Genomic DNA, 5,366 nt, shown 5'->3' with positions numbered 1-5,366 from the left:
ATGTGCACGTTTGCGTAAAACGTCACTCGGTCGCGCTTCATGGATTGATTCTGTAAAAATCCGTTAGTTTTTTTTCCGCCTTATTTTATTTAAATAACCTTTTTTAAAATCACTTGTGTTAAAAGATGCGTGTTTTCAGACTCAAAGGTATATTATTCCTTAATTAATTTTTGTGGGTTATCCTGTAATTTTTCCGCTCCAAAACCTCATTTGAAGCTCTCTAGACTTCGTGAACTGGGTCCTGAAGTACTGCATGTTTATTCCCTGGGAAAATCATTGAAAATATAATCAAAATGTCATTGTATTGGTGTTGACACGATACTGGTATTTCTAACTTCGATGACAATAGCTTGAAAAATAGTGATATTCAATACAAATTTCGATACCACTGGGAAAATTGCCACAACATGAAGGGCATAAAAAGTTAACATTTTATTCGAAGATAAATATAACATGGCAACGAGGTTTATTTTTTACATGAATGAAAACTTCTTGAGGTAGCGCACTTGTTCAAAAGCCTCTGAGATTGTCACACGTTCAAAATGCACTAAAGTGCAAGTAAAAATAAAAGCGGTTAGCGCTTCTATTAGCACTGCAATCCGTACAGGATTACACAGAGTTTTTTTTATACTGCTTCGGCCAAAAATGCTTGATTTCACTGTGGCTTTTTTCAAATTTTGTGATGCAATTTGTGCCATTGTTTGTGCTTTTATTTGCAAAAAAAAAAAACTGCTTGAATTGGCGAAATTGCAATTGCACAAATTGTTTTGCAGTGATGTTTGTTGGTAAATGAGACCTTTTAGCTGTAGTCATGTTTGACACACGTGAAACGAAAAGGGCTTTGGCTGAATGTGCGTTGTGATGACGTGACATTACGCGCCTTAGGCCAATCTGTGGAAAAAGCTGCAGTAATTTTGGAAAATTGTAAGCTTCTCCAAAAAATGTATTTGATTTTGTGTTCATTTCTGTGATCGCAAAATTCTGGAGGGACTGATATTGACTTGCTTGTGCCCTTCTCCTTTCTGTGTTCATTTTGCCAATACAAGTGTTTTTTTTTTTGTTTTTTTTTTAAAAAGCGAAAAAAGTGATCCAACACCTATCACCCATGTAAAAAACTAATTGCCTCCTTAAACTTAAAATCTGTTTGTGCCACCTTCAGCAGCAATAACTGCAACCAAATACTTCCAATTACTGGAGATCAGTTTTTCACTTACTTCCTGGACTAGGACTCCTATGCTTTGGATCATTGTCTTGCTGCGCTTGAGTTTCAACTTACGGACTGAAGACTGGACATTCTCCTTTAGGATTTTCTGGTAGAGAGCAGAATTCATGTTTCCCTCAATTAGGCCTTGAAGCAGCACAGCATCCCCACACTATCACACTTCCACCACCATGCTTGACCGTAGATATGATGTTTTTTTGTGGAATTCTGTGTTTGGTTTACGCCAGATGTAAACCAGCAGTCCCTGCATTCTCCCAAAAGGTCTGAGGATTATCAAGGTGTGTTTTGGCAAAATTCAGACAAGGTTTAATGTTTTTCTGGGTTATCAGTGGTTTTCACCTCACTACTCTTCCATGGCTGCCATTTTTCCATGGCTGCCCAGTGTCTTTCTGATAGTGGAGTCATGAACAGTGACCTTTACTGATGCAAGAGCGGCCTGGAGTTCCTTTGATGTTGTCCTTGGCTCTTTTGTGACTTGCTGGACGAGTAGTTGCTGTGCTCTTGGAATTTTGGAAGGTCGGCCACTTGTTCACTACTATGCTGAGTTTTTCCATTAGGAGATAATGGCTCTCACTGTGGTTCTTTGGAGACCCAGAGCCTTTGTAACCATTCCCAGACTGATGTATTTCAATCACCCTGTTATTCACCATTTCTGGAATTTCTTTCAGCTTTGGCATACTGTGTTACAGGGTAAGACCTTTTAACCAACTTCATGCTGCTGAAAAAGTTCTATTTAAGTGTTAATTTGATTGAACAGGGTTTGCTGTAATCAGGCTTGATTGTGTCCAGTCCAGCTGAACCCCATTATGAATGCAGTTTCATAGATTTGGGGAATTAGTAACTATGGGGGCAAATACATTTCCACACAGGCCCAGCTGGTTCAATAAATAACATTATCATTTAAAAACCATATTGCGTGTTTACTCGGGTTGCCTTTGTTTTATCTTAGATTTTGTTTTCATTTCTGAAACAATTTAGTATGAGATATACACAAAACCAGAAGAAATCAGGATCAGGGCAAATACTTTTTCACAGCACTGTATGGAAATCTGGGTGTGTTTGTAAGTCCATATATGGGTGTATTTTATTAGTTAGGAGGAAGTAGATGCAGTTCATAATATGCACATTTACAACTTACTACCAGATGTTTATTTTTACGAAAAAGAAAGAGAGATAAATACAGTTTTTATGTTGATTTACAGTGTTGGTATTAATTAAGTGTTGTATTAATTAACGGTGTTTGTATTGCTTTTCAGCCATCCTATAGGAATACTGTTGTCTCTTTCAAATGTGGAGGACATTTTATTGGCATGTTTGGATCCCCTTGGAGCATAGGTTCCAAACACTGTTCCTCTGGAACCTCCACAGGTTTTATATAGTTTTCCTTACTCTAACACACACACTTAAACTCCAGAAGGGCTACTGATTATCTGATTAGTTGAATCGGGTGTGTTATAGCAGGACAACCTCTCAAATGAGCAAGACAGTGGGTACTCCAGGATCAGGGCTGGAAACCTGTGCTCTAAGTCCATGGCTCTCAAAATGGGGACCACCAGGGGTCCATGATGTACAGTGGCAAGAAAAAGTAGTGAACCTTTTGGAATTTCATGGTTTTCTGAATAAATTTGTCATAAAATGTGATCTGATTTTCATCTAAGACAAGGGTATTGACAATAATATAATAACACACACACACACAAAAAAAAAATCAGATTTTTCATGTCTTTATTGAAAACAACCAAAAAAAAACCTCATAGTGCTTGTGGAAAAAGTATGTGAACCCTTGAGTTAATGACCTGAAAAAAAGCTAATCGGAGTCAGGTTTTTTCACACCTGGAGTCTCGTTAAGAAAATGAGTTTGGAGATGTGGACTACAGCTACTTTGACTGATAAAAACCCCTCAATCTTTTGGAGTTTGATCTGCACAAGAAGCACATGCTTATGTGAGCCATGCCTCGCCAAAAAAAGCAGCTACGAGCAAGAATTGTTGAATTACATAAAGCTGGCAAGGGTTACAAAGTGATTTCAAAGATTTTCACCAGTCAACAGTTAGGCAAACATTCTACAAATGGGACACTTTGGGACTGTTGCTACTCTACCGAGAAGTGGGCGCCCATTCAAAATGACACCAAGAGCACAACGAAGACTCATCAATGAGGTAAAGAAACAACCCCGAATGACAGCCAAAGATTTGAAGGCATCATTGGAACTGGCTAACATCTCTGTTCATGAGTCTGCAATACCTAAAACATTGAACAAGCAGGGTATCTATGACAGGACACCACGAAGGAAGACACCGCTTACTAAAAAGAACATTGCTGCACGCCTCAAGTTTGCAAAAGAGCACACTGACACTCCACAGCGGTATTGGCAAAATGTTTTGTGGACTGATGAAACTAAGATTGAACTATTTGGAAAAACCACACAGTACTACATCTGGCGTAGAAAGGGCACAGCATATCATCATGAAAACATCATCCCAACCGTAAAGTATGGTGGAGGAAACATCAGGATTTCGGCCTGCCTTGCTGCATCAGGGCCTGGCCAGCTTGCAATCATTGAGGGGAAGATGAAATCCCAAGTATATCAGACAATTGTTCAGGATGATGTGAGAATGTCTGTACGTCAGCTGAAACTGTGTAGAAGTTGGGTGATGCGACAGGACAACGACCCAAAACACCGGAGCAAGTCCACAACAGAATGGCTTCAGAAAAACAAAATCCGCCTTTTGGAGTGGCTGAGTCAGAGCCTCAACCCAACAGAGATGCTATGGAATGACTTGAAGAGAGCCATACACATGAGACGCCCAAAGAATATTACAGAGCTAAAGCAGTTCTGCCAGGAAAAATGGGCTAAAATTCCTCCTGAACGATGTGCAGGTCTGATCCACAGCTACAGGAAGTGCCTGGTTGAGGTTATTGCTGCCAAGGTGGGGTCAACCAGTTATTAATTCTAAGGGTTCACGTACTTTTTCCACTGCCATTTTGAATGTTGAATGAGTGTGTTCAATAAAGACATGAGGGATCAGAATTTATTTTGTGTTATTATTTTAGGCACATTATAGTCTTGGATGAAGATCAGATCACATTTTATGACAAATTTATTCAGAAAACCATGAAATTCCAAAAGGTTCACATACTTTTTCTTGCCACTGTATATATCCAGGGGGGTCTCTGAGATCCCTTTATTAAATCACAGGATTAGGGTGAGATTACTATCAATTAGTACCCATGCTGTTAATGTTATTACTTTCCTTGTTATAGTTGTTATATATTTTTTTAAACAACAACAACAACAACAACAACAAGTCTAAATAATGTTAACTATAACTGCAATTTAATATCATAATATAATACACAGGCTTTCAAATCTACATCTGAGTGAGTGGAAAGTGTAGGAATAACAAACTCAAATGATTAGAGTAGATGAAAATGATGGTAGGCCTACATATTTGCCCTTTTGTAATTTCTTTTACTCTGGAAAGGGTCCCTGGATACAAAAGATTTGCGAACCCATGCTTTGTAATCTTTATTTATAGGCTATGTGCTTTTTCAAGGACTTGTATTTTCGGGTCGCTCAAGTTTGCCACATAAATAAATTGATTAATTAATGAATTAATGAAGAAATGAATACACATGCTTTGATACTTATCCTAATTCATACGTGCCAAAAACATTGCCCTTAAGCATATATATTATTCACTGCATTTTTCATGATTTCTTTTTCATTTATTTATTTGCCTGTGATGCAAAGCACGTCAATTAACGCAGCCAAACGTTTTTCTTAAAAAAATATATATTTTTTTAATCCTTCACGGATGTTTACGACGATTCGTGCCTTTTGTCGTGATGTTTGTACATAAGATTTTTAAAAAATAATAATTGTTAAAAGTTATTTAATACTACACGGTGTCCTGCAGGGGGCACGAGAGAGCCACGCTGTTGAGTCGATGTCCCGCTTTGCCCTCATTCCCCTTTCCATCATTTACGGAGGCCGCGAGCGCGACATGTGTCAAATAAACCAAAAAAAAGTGCACCGCGCTTCCATGTGAGCGCTCTCTACTCTCCTCTCCCGACGCTCGCGCACGCGCGGACGTCTATGTGCGCGTGCATGCGCGCGCATTGTATATGTGCATGTGTGTGTG

The sequence above is a fragment of the Ictalurus punctatus genome, chromosome 20 (genome assembly GCF_001660625.3).
Source record: "Ictalurus punctatus breed USDA103 chromosome 20, Coco_2.0, whole genome shotgun sequence".
Taxonomy (NCBI): domain Eukaryota; kingdom Metazoa; phylum Chordata; class Actinopteri; order Siluriformes; family Ictaluridae; genus Ictalurus; species Ictalurus punctatus.
The sequence above is the reverse complement of the archived record's forward strand: the minus strand, read 5'-3'. Positions refer to the sequence as shown.